At 36.6% G+C, this 18,604-nt stretch overlaps 2 long non-coding RNA genes across 3 annotated transcripts; both read left to right on the top strand.

Moving 5' to 3' along the window:
- Positions 1-374: 374 nt before the first annotated feature.
- On the top strand, positions 375-18,056 carry LOC102259619. 2 transcript variants are annotated; one of them, XR_314069.2, is made up of 5 exons: positions 375-712; positions 2,078-2,268; positions 10,704-10,830; positions 16,715-16,805; positions 17,787-18,056. It is a non-coding gene; the product is annotated as an uncharacterized LOC102259619 (long non-coding RNA). The 2 variants fall into 2 exon arrangements; XR_001363738.1 differs by lacking the exons at positions 375-712; positions 2,078-2,268 and adding an exon at positions 9,668-9,845.
- On the top strand, positions 4,212-5,836 carry LOC106727515. Its single transcript, XR_001363739.1, has 2 exons — positions 4,212-4,614; positions 5,292-5,836. It is a non-coding gene; the product is annotated as an uncharacterized LOC106727515 (long non-coding RNA).
- Positions 18,057-18,604: the final 548 nt, after the last annotated feature.

Below are 18,604 nucleotides of genomic sequence, written 5' to 3'. Positions count from 1 at the left end.
TCTTTCTTTCTTTCTTTCTTTCTTTCTTTCTTTCTTTCCTTTCTTTTTTTTTTTTTTTTGGTATGAAAAATAAAAGTTTCTTGAAACCTTTAATATGGATTTCCCTCCTGAAATTAATAACAGTTATCAAAATCAGGTTCATGTCCTAAGTGTCGTCTTTCATAGGATATGACCTTTCTTTCTTTCTTTCTTTCTTTCTTTCTTTCTTTCTTTCTTTCTTTCTTTCTTTCTTTCCTTTCTTTTTTGGTATCGGGAGGGGAAAAATCAACCTTACCATCCCCTCTCCCATATGCTTCAACTTTCATGTCTGTTTTGCCATCTATTCCATTAGCATAATGATTAATGAAAGTTCTCCAGAATTTCAAATTCCTTGAAAAGTAGCCAGTGCTTGCTCTCTGGAAGCTACATCAAATAAAGAACAATAAAAAGAGGGTGGTTCAGGCTTTGGAAGTCTTTAAAGACACATCGCTGTGATCTTTGTATCACTGCTGCAGAAAAGAGGACAGCATTTCATATTTCTGGCATTACTAATGACAACACAGCAACTGCAAGAAGGCATGGATTTCTGGGGGTAGCATCAGGGAACAGGACTCCTGCTGCGCTCACCAGCTCCCTGCTCCGCACAGCTGCCTTCTCAGCTGGGGGTTTGAAATCAGCACTGTGAGAAAACACAGAAATGACCGTGATGCATCTTCCTCACCATGAGAAAAAGGTAATGTTTAATGAACACTCCAGCCTTCTGTTTTCTTTTTTTAAATTAAATATGGAGAAATTTTTATTATGATAAGAATGTCCATTCATCAAAAGAACAGAGCAGTCTTAAATATGCATTCACCTAATAACAGGGCTTCAATCAGCCTTTTGTTTGCAACTGACTTATTTCTGTCTTTGAACATTTTGCTTTGGATCTTTTGTTGTTGTTGTCGCTCCTTTTCATTATGGAATAAAATGCTTACACTGAAAATATATTTGTGCTTGCAGTTAGGGGAGAGGAATACTGACTGCTTATGGTTTTGCTGAAATCAGTAGGAGTTGAACGAATTATAGGGCTTGCTTTTAAATGTGTACATTTATACCCACAGCATATGAACATGGGATCATGCTCACTTGCATGTAACTGTAAAAATATCACAATTGAAAAAGTAAACCCATTTTAAAAGTATTTAAATGATGCAACATTTGATTTGTTAAAGATGCAAATATTGTACCTCACCGGCTGCTCTGTTGTGGAATGGTGTGTACCATGGCATTCATGGGAGCTCTGCTTTAAGGATGCTTTGGGTGCCAATAAAAAAGAGTTAATCTCAAAAAAAGCAATGCGTTTCATCCTCTAGCCATAAAGAAATGCACTATCTTCATTTACACTTGTTGTAGGAATTGCATAGGTATAAATTAATAAACACTATTTTATAGAATCCTGCTCTTCATAGAGTGATTTGCTTCTGTGTTCTTAGAGACAAATCCACTAGGATTCTAGGTTGACTGCTTTATTTTCTCTTTGAGAACAATTTATTTTACAAGCCCAGAATAATATGAGAAAAGAGAGCTATATGACCTGTGTATGTGCACATGCATGTATAAATGTTTGCTTTACTCTGACTTGGGCTTTATGAATTTCCTCTCAGATTTTCATTAGCCACTAATTGACAAGGTGAATGTTTAGAGGTTAAATACCATTCTTAAGAATGGAGTTGAAGGATTGTATGTGTATTGGAAATGTGTCAAAATAGTTTTATTTTAAGGCTTGAAGCAAAGTATTGATTGCTACGACTTTAGTAATTATGCATTATAAAATCTGACCAGCAACTCATTTTACAAACACTTACTATGTGCTAGGTACTGGGTTTGGCAATGAAGACAAAAAGATAGGCATGTGGTTCTCACTCTTAAGACATTTATAGTCTAAATTTCTTTTTAAATTTTAATCAATGAGCTATTTTCTGAAGAAGGATCTGATGTTTAACTCTATTACTGTGCAGCTTATGTTGATGTATTAAATTTCACCTCAAAGGAGAATATCATTTGCCTAGTAGGCAATTGATCTACAAAGGATTGATTTTTTTTTTTACCTACTTAGGCAACAACTATTTATTGAATGACTGCATTGTACTAGTCACTGTTGGAGATACTTGAGATACAGCAGCAAACAAGACAACAGAGCCTCTATCATGGAACTTATTAGATTCTAGCAAGAATTGAAGATGAGGAGACAGCATAATCCTTCACACTTGTTTTGAGAAAGAGAAATGGGCAAGTATGACTGAGAAAGTAAGCCTGTTGACTTGATTTTATGGCAATTTATCTGGCCCACTTGGGTTTTCTACTGGACTATGCTGAGCGAAAGGAAAGGAGCTTTTACAGCCTGACCAGAGTGGATCAGAGTTTGAGCATTGACCTATGAACCAGGAGGTCATGGTTCAATTCCCAGTTAGGGCACATGCCCTGGTTGTGGACTCGATCCCCAGTGTGGGGCGTGCAGGAGGCAGCCGATCAATTATTCTCTTTCATCATTGATGTTCTATCTCTCCCTCTCCCTCTCTGAAATAAATTAAAAATATATATTTTTAAAAAGAGCTTTTATAAATATTCATAGCACTTTCAGAATACTTGGAAATTCCTTTAAAGTCAAATGACAAATTGTAATAATATTGTTCTTTCAAAGTCTGTGTTAAGAAGAGTATGCAAAAATTAAATTACTCACCCAGTAAAATGATTTTAAATTTCAGACACTTCAAAGTGAGTTTTCAGCAATAGTTTCCCCGAGTTTTCCCTTGACTGACCAACTGGCAAAACACACAAGTTCTTAATGTCCATTGAGATGGTCATACGCTCTCTGTTGGCTGCTTTGGTCACTAGTGAAACTAGTCCACTGAGCATGCTTCTGGGATCTCATCATGGAAGGCATTTAGAAAACATTTAAATGCAGCTTCATGTCTTCCCTGTTTCTTATTTTAAATGCCTCATTTTTCTGTTTTAAGATTGCAGTAGAATACATTTTTCCTGTTTTCTCTTTTGATATCTTACTTTGTTTCTTTCTTGTTTTCTTTTTATATTTTATCTATCATCTATCTATCTATCTATCATCTATCTATCTATCTATCTATCTATCTATCTATCTATCCATCTATCATTCTATCTACGTATCTATCATCTATTATCTATCTATCTATCATCATCTATCTATCATCATCTATCTATCATCTGTCTGTCTATCATCTACTATCTACCTATTATCTGTCTATCTAAAATTAAGAATCTATTCTTTTTAGCTCACCCTCAGGTATTTCAAATCCATTTCTCCATTGTCATCTCTATTATGACAGTTGAAAAAACTAAGTTCTCATGTTTCCAATCTCTTTTGCAATGAGAGCACCCATATTCTTTAGTCCTGGACACGGAGACACGGACATATACTTGCTAAGAACTTTATGAAAGACTTTATTTACCTGCTAGAAGGGAAAGACATGGTGGCATGGCTCCTTCTTCCTTCTTTCTTGAAGGCAGACTGGAATGCTGAAAGCTACTGCAGCCATTTTGTGACTATGAGGTAGATATGAGGAAATCCCAGGAGAATTTCAGAAATGCCAACCCTAACACGCTGAAACCACTGAACCAATGCCAGCTGCCTCTCTCAAGACTCCTGGTTATGTCAGAAAAATAAATCAATATTTATTAAGTCACCATAAGTGGTGTTTTCTGTTACTTTTAGCTGGGAGAATTCCTAACCAATGCTGCACGCATAAATAATTTATTAGAGATTGTTAAAAGTTGAGCATTTTGTTATAAAATAAAACACTTAACAATAAAGAGCAAAATGTAATTCTTGTCTTTAATAACTTTATGGTGGACATTTTATATGGTAAGCAAATAAAAATCAAAAAAACTTTCTGATACTCATCCATGGCTTGAGTCAAATTTGCAGGGGCATATTTCTTACCGTTTCTTGGTGTTCAATTTCTCATGTATAAATTGAAAAATTACATTCTTTCTAAGGTCCATTGCAGATTTACACTTCTGAATTTATTAGAATAAATGTATTTTAGGTCTATGGATTTGTAACACTATGTATTTTTAAAAATCTGTACATTTTTATTGATTTCAGAGAGGAAGGGAAAGGGAGAGAGAGATAGAAACATTAATGATGAGAGAGAATCACTGATTGGTTGCCTCTTGTATGCCCCCTACTGTGGATCAAGTCCACAACCCGGGCATGTGCCCTGACAGGGAATCCAACCATGACCTCCTGGTTCATAGGTTGATGCTCAACCACTGATTTACCCTGGCCAGGCTGTCACACTATATATTGAATAATATTTTAAAAATTGTATTCCATAGGTAGTTTGGTTATGAAAGAAGTCATTGTACTTTTACTGTTCATCTTAGGATTCTATACATTCTACATTGGAAAAACTGGGCTATAAGTTTGAGTCTTTTGATAATGCACTCTAAAAATCTAGTTTATTTAGTTATTTACCTGCTGAAATTAGTACAAAAATTATATCTGAAAGCATCCTTTAAGAATAATTTTCCCCCAGCAAAACTATATATAGCCTCATTAATATTCTTCCTCTTTGCAGGAACAAATCCAGACAAAAGAATTTCACTAATATGAAGGTTTGTTTGACACCAGCCACTTTATGATATGACTGCGCAACTACATGAAATTGGCACAAAGAGGTTTTATTGAAGCAATAGAAATGTTCTCAAATTGCTTTTGGAAGGCATAAAGCATGACAAATAAAATGCTGCTATACCATTTAAAATAAAATATAAGCAAATGAGAATTAAAGGGAAATTGATCATAAACAATATTAATGTCAAGGATTATTTTATTTTTCCATCTAATCTTGCAATAATAAGTACTTATATTATTGATCAAATGCCAGTTGCTCCAACCAAGTCTTTTTTAGCCATAGAGGTTGACATTTAACTACAATTTGTAATTTGGTGGATGTTGGAAAATGAGATGTACAAAGAAGCCTTTGCTGGAAATAGAAAATAAATAAATTTGATACCGTACAAAAAGGAGAAAATTGATAGTAAGCGAAAAGCTTTAATACAGAAAATAAAAAAAGAAAGAAATGAGGATGTGACGATGTGTATGTATTTGTGTGTAAGTATGTGTGTGTGTAGTGTGTGTTGTGTACGTGTGTTTGTGTGTTTGAATGCATAGGCAGGCATGTGAGACAATTAGGGAAGGAGAATACAAATGCATCAATATAGAGGTTGCATCCTTTTCATGAGATGAGGAAACGATTGCCAGATAATGATCCTCACCTCTTGTTTTTCAGAGTAATGGGAAGCCCATGAACTGGAGAGACGATCTGCTACTTAAAAATGAGGGCTTTTTGCTTTCCTGGAAGGAACATAGCATCTCTGGGCGGTGCTGGGATATAAAACAAACAGAGATGCCTTTTCTCTACATGCTGGAAGCAGGCATTCCTGTTGCCACGGAAACATCCTGAGGCAGCAAGGGTCACCTTTGGAAACAATTGAAAGACTTCAAAAGCAGATCAATAGAGACATGCGGAGACCTGAACTTCCCAGCTAATGTTGTTTCCTATTTTAAATGTCATTTTTCAACAAACACTTGCTTATGTGAATACCATGTACTGGGAAGTAGGAAGGCAAAATTGAAATGATAATAACTCTAGTCCATACTGTCAAGCTCTGCTTTTAGAAGCCTGTGGTTTTTGGTAGAAATGCTTTGAGAGGGAAATGAGCAGGAATAGCAGTCTGGATGATGGAATGACATTCAGGTTTAAAAGAAAAGCTGCATTTAAGACTTCATTTGCAGAAAAGTTTTCAAAATATACAGATTCTTTACTCATACAAACACACTGCATTGGATTTTGTCTAAGTTAGTGAGATTTTTTTACTTTAATTTAAAAAATGTTTTGTCATATAGTAGGTTTGTGCAGATTTTGTGTCAAAAAAGCACAATTTCATTCATTCATGCACTCATTCTTTCAACCATTAATTAATCTTTTTATCAAATATTTATTATTTCATATTATAAGTCAGGTACTACCTCAAGATGAAGAGTGAATAAAACATAGTCTTTGCTTTTGAGGTCTGAGGACTCAATCTGATGAGGAAGGTAGATATAAAAACAAACAATGCAATTACTTGCAGAGGGAGCACAGTGTGATGTTTGTAATTCTTCCTGGGGAGGTGAGCAAGGCTTTGGAGAGGGAAATTGTTTGATTTTAGCCTTGAGGGATAGATATGCATTGAGAAGACAGTCCAGCACCAGAAGGACATGTTAAGACACAAACAACAGCAAATGCAAAGTGCAGATATGTGCAGGGCAGATTTCATTGATGTTTTGCTGATTGATGATCAGGATGTATTTGGAAGAGTTTGGAGTTGAGGTTGGCACAGACCATAGAAGTCCTTATATAGTATGAAAAAGTTTATGCTTTAATGTTAGTTTTCCAGATTTTTCTTTATAACTTCAGATTTAACAAATGGGGTTATTCAATGCTATAATTAATAGAGCTTTAACTAGCTTACTATGATTCTCTCTTTTTTCCCCTTTACAATCCAGAATTATTTACAAATACCCAGGTGCTTTCGGAGGGCTTAAGGAAATGAAATTGCTTTTTCCTTTTTTTAATTTATTAATTAGAGAGAAAGAGAGAGATTGATTGGTTGTCCTGCTCATTTATGCATTCACTGTTTGATTTTTGCATGTGCCCTGACTGGGATCGAACTTGCAACCTTGGTGTATCCCTTTCCAGATGGCACTCTAACCAATTGAGCTACCTAACCAGGCCAGTAATTATGTCCATGATGCTTTATTATTGTGAGCAATTGTGAAATGTAGGGGAAACTCTCTTGGTATTAAAAAATCACAGCGATATTTGATTTATTAAAATACAACTAATGGAATTTTCTGATAGGAGTCTTGAAATCACATACCTTTCTTTTTGTTAGAAAATTCATAAGTGACAAGTACTGACAGCTCCTCTGACTACTAATATGATACATTGCACACGGAAATGCGCCGTTAACTCTTCCTTTATGAAGGGCAAGAATGAAACTTTATGTATAAGAAAATGTAGAGGGTGTGTATGTTTGAGAACTAAAGCTTTTTGGCATCATTTAGGTTAGCCACCTGTTCTAGCCTGCATTTACTGAATAAATTAGATGATCTGGAGAGAGTGTGTATGCAGCTGATTGGTCTGCCTTGTTACCAAGGCAACCATTTTCTCTCTCTCTTTCTCTCCTCTATGACTCTGAAAGGGTTCATAACCCATTAGTACTCCTCTGGGCAGAAACATGAGAAAATTTCTTTTACTTTTTTTTTCTGTAATTCCTGTAAAATGATGGCCTTGTTACCAAGGCAACCATTTTCTCTCTCTCTTTCTCTCCTCTATGACTCTGAAAGGGTTCATAACCCATTAGTACTCCTCTGGGCAGAAACCATGAGAAAATTTCTTTTACTTTTTTTTTCTGTAATTCCTGATAAAATGATGGGTGATGGGATTAGCAGAATTTAACAGATTGCTTTGAGCCAATTGTTTATTCAGACTGTACATTTTCCAAATGTTGGTAAAATTTAGATCAAAACCTTAAAGACACATCACAGCTAATGGAGAGATGCTGATGATAACGAATATAAAATTGAAAATATTTTTAATCTCAAGTGAAGTTTGTCAAAGGCAATATATGTAAAAATAGAGATTCTCTGAATTCAGTCCAAAGGCAATGAATAAAATGATATTTTCCCAAATTATTTTAGCTAGGATTTCTATCAGGGTTTTCCTCAATTTACAGAGACAATGGAACATGAGAGGGTAACAATTTAATACAGGTTTTATTAGATCCATCAAACTATAAGTTCAGTGGCTAAGTGATCATTTTCTGAATGTCAAAGAGCTGGAAGAATTGTGGGGTGATGGCTGACTCCACACCATGTCCAAGCCATCAGAAATCAATACAGATTTTTCATCCCCAAGTGACATTTAGATTTCAGCATATCAATTTGCTTTGATTTTATAAACTATATTTGTCTTTTCTCTTCACCTTTGTACATATGCTTTCCCTTTGTATCCAAATTATCATGTATTAAAAAAAATCAGTAGGCCTCCCAAACAGATAAATTTCTATAGCACTTACCTTGTAACAGGAATTTTACTTTATCCCATTTTCTTCACTCCTCTTGTAAACTCAGTGAGATAGATATTGTTTATCTCATCTTACAATTGAGTAGACTGAGACTCAAGTGGGCTACATAACTTGTCAAGAATAGTGGGGCTGTTATTCATATTGAGTTCTAGCTCAACCTTTTCACTACGCTATGGGGTCTTTAACTTTCTAACTCTATTTCTATAATATTACTAGCAGGACATGTCTTTTCTAAACATTGAATATTAGCCAGAAAAGAGCCATATTGAATCTTAGAACATTTAAAGTAAGCATCTTGAAAGCCTTCTCACTCTATTATTTTGGATTTTCTCACAAGTAGAATGCAATTCCAAGGTTTGCCTAACTCACTCTAGTGCTGAAGTTTTTGTAGATACTGAGAAGAATGGTTTTATCATACATGGCAATTCCTTGACATTTTAAAAAAATATTGTTATTGAGAAAGGGAGAGGGAGCAAGAGGTAGAGACATCAATGATGAGAGACAACTGTTGATCAGCTGCCTCCTGCACGCCCCCTACTGAGGATCAAGCCTGCAACCCAGGCATGTGTCCTTGACTAGAATCAAACCTGGACCCCGAGAAGAATGGTTTTATCATACATGGCAATTCCTTGACATTTTAAAAAAATATTGTTATTGAGAAAGGGAGAGGGAGCAAGAGGTAGAGACATCAATGATGAGAGACAACTGTTGATCAGCTGCCTCCTGCACGCCCCCTACTGAGGATCAAGCCTGCAACCCAGGCATGTGCCCTTGGCTGGAATCAAACCTGGACCCCTCAGTCAGCAGGCTGACGCTCTATCCAATGAGCCAAACCGGCTAGGGTGAGATTTCTTTTTATTACCTTTCTATAAATACTAGATAAGCTAATTAAAATTGAACTTTGAATGCCTACTTTGTAACTATCTCATCTGTTGTTCTTTGCAATTGAAAAAGAGCATATAGCATCCTGATATATACAGCAGGGCTATGGGGACATTTGGGAGGGATTAGGTTCATGATCTGATCATGAACAAATCTTAATGCAATTAGATTTACTCTGATTTCTGATTTTCTACTAATTTTAATTCTGCATCCCAAGGTTTCAAAGTTGGAGTTGATACTTTAAAATAAATAGTTCTTTGATAGATACAGGGACATTTTAAGATGTGATCACACCATGAACAGGCAGTTTTTAAATACAGTTCTCAGTGTCCAATAAGGCAGTGCAAATATTTTACTTGGTGTGAAGGCATATTGTGATTGATCCCAGCTAGGTTAAAGATTAACAAACACTTCACCAGATGATCATAAATATGCAGGAAAAGCACAAAGATATTATTCCCCTGGAATATGGGGATTTGGCAAAAGAAGAAAATGCATACTTTAATTTGCTGCAAGCAAGATGAATTTGCTTTTTTTCCTCCTATCTCCAGCATCAGTTCAATGTTTCCAAGTTTCTCCAAAGAATAAGGCCACTATTTACAATTTGGTAAAGAAAGTTATATGAAGGCATTTTATTTGCATATTTAGAAATACTTCTATTTAAATATATTTGCTTCTGTCATTCTCTTCCATAGTTATCTAGGTTAGATTAAAATGCTTCTTTTGTGCTCCAAATATATGCTAATGTCTTAATTCATTCAACATGCTTTCAGCAACAATTCATGGTCTCCCCTGTGCTGGATACTCTATTAAATGCTGAGCATCCAGAGGTAAACGTGCAGTCCCTTTCCTTCATGAATTGAGTTTTGTGGGGAACAGCTGGAGATAGTCAATGATCTCAGTAGGGTAAATGCTGCCATAAAATAATGAACATGGGGGTTGAGGGACATATTGTAAAGTGTTCCCAAATAGATTCTTCTAGCACCTACATATTCATCCTGAATAATCCTCAGTGTCTGACACTGCTTATTACTGTCCCTACCACTTGCTTTCCTGTTTTTGCCCAAGTCTTTGGATGTGTCAGAGTTCATCTCCCTTAGTTATAACCTTGATTTATCTCAATTCTTACTTTGCTCTTTGCCTGTGCTACATAGGTCAATTTGAACAATGTCTTTCCTGGAATTATTTTGCTTTGGTATGATTGTATGGCTATATCTTCACCAGGATAATACTGGCTCATTTCTTCCAACATTTAATTTTCATTATTTATCTACTGGAAAGCAAACTTTTAGTTGTTGACATATCTAATAAGTCCATGTGGAGGGGTGTGTAGGAAACATTTCTTCCAGAGGGATCCTCTCGTGGGGAGTGCTGTATTACAGCTTTACCTAAGACACACCCTGCCCTCAACAAACACTTCTCTTCACTGGTGTCTGCTTATCTCTGTTGAGTATTTTCACAATATCTACAGTCAGGTTGCATGATGCTAACTAGAGGCACAACACCAACCAGGAGAGCAGCTGGCTTACTGTCATGCAAGTCAGCAGGCACCTTCGACAACATTGGAAATCTATGCATTCCTGGCATCCAGATTGTTGTTGTTTTAAATCTAAATTATAAACAACCTTCTTTTTTACACAATAGAAATCATATTGAACATGTTGTCCTCCAACTTGCTTTGTTCTCAGATAATTCGAAGACCTTTTGGTATACTCCAGTGCCGCGACCTGCACGACTGGGCTCAGGATCTGAAGGAGGGGCCGATGCACAAATGAAAATGACATACAAGAAATATGATTTTAGAAGGCATTGGGGGTAAGGAGGAGCCTCTTGAAGAGACACGCAGACTTCTGGCCTGGTCCATGATTTTAGAAGGCATTGGGGGTAAGGAGGAGCCTCTTTCTTGAAGAGACACGCAGACTTCTGGCCTGGTCCGCTATTCATTTACTTGAATACACATTTGCCCTTTAGCAATGCATACAGGCATATCAAAGGTAAAGTTTGGTAAACAGTAAAAGGATTATCTGGTTAGGGAATTGCCTTGAGCCACCACTATCTAAACAGATGAGGTGCTTAGTGCCAGCCCTGCTAATGCCCAAGGTCCATCAGCCTTCTCCGTTTCTTGGTGCACTGACAGTATTGGCAAGTGGTGACTTCCCGCACTCCAGTCCAAAAGGAAATTTAGTGACAGCTCTGGGTAGTCCAAACCAAGCCTCCTAGAAGGAGGAAACCGTGGCTGTTCTGGGGAGGTCAGAAACAGCCACCAATAGGCCATTGTCATGATATAACTCAACTCACACTGTCCTTTTTCTCTGGTTGTCCCTGTTCCACTTTATAAATTCCTAAGGGAGAGAATTAGGGTCTAGTTTGGGTCACATGTCTCCATATTTGACTCGATCAACAATGGTCAAAGAGACTGATGGACTTGGTTACTGGGGGAATGGTAACAATTTTACTTGTCTTGCCTTCATTTCTCAGTTTCCAAATTAAAGTGGCTTGCCAGCACCAACTGTAAATTTATTGCCTTAATCTGAACTACTAGCCAAGGTCTCTTTTTTGAACCTTCTTTCTTTAAACTAACATGACCACACATTAACCTCTCCTATTTTTGTCCTTCCCTTTTTTCTTCTTCTTTTCTTTAAGGGCAATTATTTTGCCACAAAATTCCATTACTTCACCAATCTTGGTTTTTCTTGAAAATGATTCTGGTTCTCTCCCTGATTATGTGATCTCAGGTTCCCCAAATAATAACTCTCTTGATTTGGAATTGTCTCCTAGTTAACTTTCCAGTGGCTCTCAAGTGGGTCTTTGACAAATTGAATCTTGAAAGTAGAGGGAATGAAAAAATGTTTGGAGGCATAAGAAAGTTTACTACTTTAAGGGGAACTTAGAGATACAGTATATGTGAGGATACAAAAATATTTGAGTCTGAAATGGTAAGAAAAGATGATGGAGAATTTGAAGGCAATGGTGATCCCATGAAGAATTTAATAGGGGAATGACATGATTAGATATGCATATCAGGAAAAAGCTTGATGTAAGCTTTGTGTAAGACTCAGGGGCCATTTAAGGATTATTAAAATAATGTAAAGATATATAAAGAGGGTCTAAACCAAATATGTCAAACTCGCGGCCCGTGGGTTGCATGCGGCACACAATGAATATTTTTGTGGCCCAGCCAATATAACGGTATCTAAGAAACATTTTAATAAAAATTTCCTAACTTAATTTTTACATAATTATTAATAACGAACTTTTATACACAATTATTAATAACGAACTACAATGTTCACTAATGACTGATTACTATAATCATGTTGCATTAATTTTCCTTACACACCTTACATACAGGCGCACCATTTCTCTGCACTAATACTAGCAGTGAATATTTTAGCAGCCAATTGCCACATCATTAGTTTTGTACTCACTTGTTTGGTGTGCACAACAGGAAATACTTCACTTTCGGAGAACAAGAAAAATAGGTTTATTTGCATTACGCTTATTAATTTGTGCAGTTATTCAGTGTCTGGTAAGTTAATGTTCAAGAAAAAATATTAATTTTTATTAAAATGTTCTATTATTTTATGTTAATGATTACTCATTTAGTTCAGCCCTTTGTATTCAGCATGTCTCTATCGAAATAAACCTATGTTTCTATAAAAATTGAAGCTTTTGTTTTTTTGCGGCCCACATACACTTAAAACTTGTTTATTTGGCCCGTGTTAGCCTTTGAGTTTGACGTGCTTGGTCTAAACCAGGGCAGTGGCAGTGGCAGTGGCAGTGGAAAGTGGAGTGTAAATAAGTGAGTTGCTTTGGAGGCAGAGTTTATAGGACTTTGTGGAATAGTGAGGGAGAAAGTGTTGAGGTTGACTCTGCAGGCTCTGGTGTTTGGAGAGGTTGCTGACAGTAGCATTTATCAAAAGAAAATACAAAAAAAATAATGTGTGGTTGAAGTGTGTGTGTGTGTGTGTGTGTGTGTGTGTGTGTGTGCGCGCGCGCGTGCAATACATTTATTTCAGTTTATATTGACTTTAAGAGGTCTTTGGGCCACTTAATTGGAAATGTCCACAGAACAGATGTGTATCTGAGTCTAGGTATGGGTCATAATGTTGGTGAACAAACTAATGAGGGGTGAATGAGTGAAACTGAGTACAAAGTAGATTTTTCAGGAACAGTATAAACAAACAAAACAGAAGCTTAATGAAAGAACTCTAGGGAATATGCATTTTCACAGGATGGGAACAAGAAATGAATTGACAGCATTTAAAAAGAAATTCACAGAGCCTTTTAACCATGCAGGAGAGAGTGATAAATTAAAAGTTAAGGAGAACGAGATTTCTGGAAGGAGGGTATGATTAACATTATTAAAGTTACAGACAGGTCAAGTAGAATAAGGCACAATTCATGTGAGCCCAGGTGATTACTAAACGACTCTGAATGCCTCACTCTTGGAAAGTAATTATATAGTTAGCTTTCTCCCCCAAATGTGTGTGACCTCTGGCCGAGGCAGGCAGCTTTAGTTTTCCTATGAAACTCATAACACTGATTCCTAACTGATGCGACACTCAGGATTCCGGAACCTTTTCTTGTTCCTGACTTTTGACAACCACAAACCTCTATGTCTGTTAAGTGTTAAAAAAAGAAAGGACATGAGTCATTGTTTTGTTTTTTTTTAATAATAAAGGTTACATATTTATAACATTTCAGAAAATATAGAAATATGAAGAATCAATATAAATATGTATAATGAAGGAATAAAGTATCTCAAGACAAAATGTCCTGCCCATTGACAATTATTGCTAATTCTTTATTGTATATTCTTTAGCATTTAAATTCATACTCTCAGAGATTTTTTTATGTATATACATTTTAAAATAAAAATGGAATTTTATCATTCATACTATTCCTTATCAGCATTTTGACTTGACTATAAACATGTTATTTATATATTTTCATGTACAAAATAGCCCAAGAATTTCATTATGTTTTTTAATGGTCACCTGGGATTCTGTTGGCACTCCTGTAATTTATGTATCTAATTTCCTCCTGATGGACATTGAGGTATTTCTAATTTTTGATATCAGATGTAACAGAAATCAGGATGGATATATTTCTACAAACATCTTTACACATTTGCTGATTACTTACTTAGGATGCATTCTCTGAAATGGAGTTTCTGGTTAAAGGTACAATGTTAACATTCTGATAGATGTTGCCAAACTCCTGCCAGTACCTTAAGAGGTAATTACTTCTTCTTCTGTACTGTTGCCAACCATGGATTTGATAATTTTTGATAAGTATTTGCTAGTCTGATAAGTTATCAGAGTCTTTTAACCATTTCCTGGCCCTCCAGGTCATGCCTTCCCATAAATCTGGTGTTATAATAATGAAGACTTCACAGCTTCATCATCTTTCTGAAGAGAATTTTCTTGGTATTTTTAAAAAGTTGGGATCTGTTGCCCAGGTTTCAATAATAGTCACTCATTCACAGCTGCTGAATGGACCTCCTTCATTAGTGATATCTCCACCATTCGAATACTTGGCTAGCATCTCCTAGAGGATATAAAGTTTTATAAAATTTTACTTCCTCTTCCATTCTTGCCCTAAGTCTACTCCTCCTCTTTCAAATATACCAATAATGTTTACCTTTGTATTGGCTATTTTGGGTATTCAATAAGTTATTCATGTTTTGCTAGAACTGAATAGAAAATAGATTTTCCAACCTGGACAACGATGGCAGAAAGCTCTTCCCAAATGTTGATGATACCAGTGCAAATCAATTCGAGGCAGACTCCTTGGAAAGGCATGCGACCAAATTCCAGCCTCCAAAGATGAACTTAAACATAGGACTTTTTTTTTCTCTCTTTTTTTTTTTTATCATACTGACCAGTATTTTGTTGAGAGAACTCACACAATATAGGCAAACACTTTGCCCCATCTTTTGCCCCATCTTTGGCTTTTGGTATAGAAACTTCTACTATGTAATATTGACTGGAATCACTGAAGGGCAAATGACATCACAAAAAAGATTGGGGCAATTCCAAGACTTGTATTTCATGGTCATTGCCTCCTCATTCCACTGGGGCTGATACCTGGAAACCTCTGGTCTCACTTCTATAACTGAGCTTTAATCAGACAAATAATTTAGTGATTATTATTCTCTCATTTCTTCCCTAGAATGTGAGCTATTTAGGGTCACAAAATTTTAAAAAATGATCTTTAGATTCCCTACACTTCCAAAGGATTTATTCAGATTTTAAGAGATGCTAAGAGAATTCTCTTAATTGTGAGTCATGCTTCCAAGGAGGAATGCAGACATATAGAAGATATAAAATAGTTCCTAAGCTTTTCCCCATTTTATTGCCACCAAATTTACTCAGGCTACCTCTAATTCTCTCATCTATCAAAGCTTTCCCAAACAATACATAAGGAATACATAGATAACCCTGGCCGTGATTCCCAAGGGCATACACCTATTTCACATACCAGGAATTTGGTGATACTCAGAATGCACCTGGCATCTAGTGATATGAATGTATTATTTTGCCTTTTATCTTGAGAGTGTTCTGATTCTTTGGCTATGATCGCAGCATGCTGTGATGCTGATTTATTCCTTTGATTCAAAGGTTTGGCCTCTTCCCCCAGTTGGAGGCAACCTTAGTTAGGGCATTATTTGATGCAGTGTTCTTTGGGTATTGTTTGAGGATGTCATGAAGCACAACCCAATACCCACTTAGATAATCTGAGTTTAGGACCACTTTCAAAAGAAGAAGGTCAAGTCTAGCTTGATGACTATGCCATCACCTTTGAACCAGGTCCATTTGAAGGGCTATATGTCATATTGGAGTCCAAGACTATGAGCAGAAAAAAAATTGAGGGCTGGGTTTATTTTTCTCTTCATGCATCTGGTGATATGGCCTCCATTGGAATATTTATGTTTGTAATAATTTCCTTTTCTTGAGTCAAATAACGATTGTGGATTGCTATATTGTCTCTTTCATCTTGAGCTTCTAGACAAGGACTGAAAGTAACAACTCATGAAATTTGACATAAAGGAAACCTATTATTTAGTAAAGATGAGAGAAAGTAAGGTAAATGGGAGAAAATGTATTTTTTCTGGATAGGATGCAGCATTTTTAAATGTATAAGCTTGCCTTTGGTTTATGTTAGTGGTTCCCAAACCTGTCAGCACATTAGAAACCCAGGAGGTGCTTTAATAATAAACAAACAAACAAATAAATATTACAGGCAAAGTACCATCTAAGATATTCTGATTCAATCTTGGGGTTTGTACCTGGACATTGATATTTTTAAAACCCTAAGTGATTTTAAGAACTTGTTTGAAAACCACTGGTCTATGTGGCAAGGCCACACTATATTCTGATATTATCTTTGACATTTCCTTAATAATTCTGTTGTATTTTTTTAGCTGCCCAAAGCACTTGTGATGTTGCATCTCTCAAACATCCTTTATGTTAAAATAAGAAAATTATGCTTTATATAAAGAAGGAACTTTATCACAGCTGTGTATTTTCTTTCAAATGGGTTTTCACAAAGTAGAAGGACCATAATTCAAGTATGTGAGGAATGCAGTAGTTTCTTTGGCTTCTCTGGTTTTATCAGAGCTTTGTACAAAGGTCTGTAGACACTGTGGAACCCATCACTGATCTGCTAATAAATATGTACTGTGTTGTTGCAGAAGATGCCAGCTGAGTGATCTGCTTTTAGTCAGCTAGAAATAACATTAATCCCTACTGAGACGAGTTCCTCCTAACACCACACTCTTCAAAGTAAGTTAACTCCTGTGGCTAGCCAGTCACTATCTGCTTCTCGGTCACCTTTGGCCTGTGGGTCTTCAGGAAGGTCACATGACATCTCTGTTCTATAAAAATGAGGGAGGTAGATGACAGAACCTCTCTAAGATGCCCTTTCAACTTTAGGTTCAAAGAACGACAATTTAAGTAAACACTTCAGAGGAGCATGAATGCTATACAGACCTAACAGCAGGAACTATAGCCTTCATCTTTTCTGTAATTTTATCTGTAGCAGCGAATTATAGCCAAATCACATTGTTATAAAGGGCCAAAGACTCTTAGTATGTATACACGCATACAGTAATTCATGTAAAAATACAGAATTAATATCTAAGGTCTGGTGGAAGATAATATAAGATCTCTGTATCAGAAATGTTTCCAGATGTGAGAAGCAGGACTTCTGATTAACAGTGGCTTACACCATAGGAACATACATTGTTTACCTAGTAAGAAATCTAGAAATCACCAAAGACACAGGATCTTCTTATCTTTCTTCTCTTTCACACTTAATGGCCTTAATTTCTCATGAGATGTCTGACATATTTCCAGGAATCAAAAAAAAAACAAAACAGTCTATGTTCAAGGCAGAAACAATAGGGAAGAGGACGTGGTGCCATTGTAATAACCTGGCTATTATTTAACGGAAAGGATTGAAAGGAGAGACCAGATAATATAGGCATGCCATTTATTACATACAGCTTTGCCAAAAAGCTGCATTTAACACTTTCCAAGTCTATTCCCTGCTGAGCCATAGGGGAAGGAATGAGACAAAGGCAGTTTAGATACATGCCCAGTAAGATATGAGTGAAAAGGTGCCTACCTATCTGCCAGTCATACCTGGGGACAAATTAGTGGCCAGGATGGGCGTGGGCACTGCAAGTGTGCCAAACCTAAATATTTTAGCTTCCAAACAAAGAAGTGAGTTCTCTCTGTCTCTTTTCTCCCTCTCATTTCCAGGGTTCATGGCTCTCCTGTGGCAGGGGGATGAGCTCCCCAGTGCCCACATGGCTCATGGCCAAGTTGGACTCCACACATGGACTAATGGACTTTAATTAGCTTGGATGCTGAACCACACCCAGCTGCTACATTGATCGGAAGCTCACTGGCCTTCCTTCTGGTTCTGTTGAACTCCCAGCTGCCACTCTTTTAGGACTAGCTTGGGGGAAATGGGACATTGGAAACTGAGGAATGTAACTCCATGCCAATAAAACCTTCTACCACCTCTCACCTCCCATTTGTAGCTTCTGAAAATTCTGATTTCAGCAATGGCCCAAGAACCACACTCTCACAAACAATGGAGGGATTCCACTAGTGTATTCCTCCAGCAACAGAAGGACAAACAATTTACCATTTGGTACCTGTCACTTTTATCAGGAAAGCAAATCACTGTTCCAGCAATCAGAGCCATCCTCCACGTTTGTCTCTTTGGCCAAAATAAAATCCTCTTGCCACCCTACCTGGAAGGGAGTCTGTAAAAGTCAAAATTTGGCTTTGCTCAATCCTATGAACAGGCCAGAAAGGGAGAAAGAAAGGAGAATGCTGCTTGGTTAGTCAATCAACAGTGAACATGCACGAAGAAATTGGGTTTTGAGAAAACTTACCTTGGAAATGACGAAAAGCATAATTTTGTTTCTCCAATTAGGGTTTTGTGAATTTTCTAACAATGATTTCTTGATTTTTCTGTTGTTATTTTTATAGTCTACAGAGAAAAAAAAATGGATGCTGCATCATGTGACCACATGATCATATGTTGGATCACATAGATGACTTCACTA

Source organism: Myotis brandtii, unplaced genomic scaffold (assembly GCF_000412655.1).
Source record: "Myotis brandtii unplaced genomic scaffold, ASM41265v1 scaffold440, whole genome shotgun sequence".
Classification (NCBI taxonomy): Eukaryota; Metazoa; Chordata; class Mammalia; order Chiroptera; family Vespertilionidae; genus Myotis; species Myotis brandtii.
Note: the sequence above shows the minus strand (reverse complement) of the source record. Positions and strands in the feature narration are given on the sequence as shown.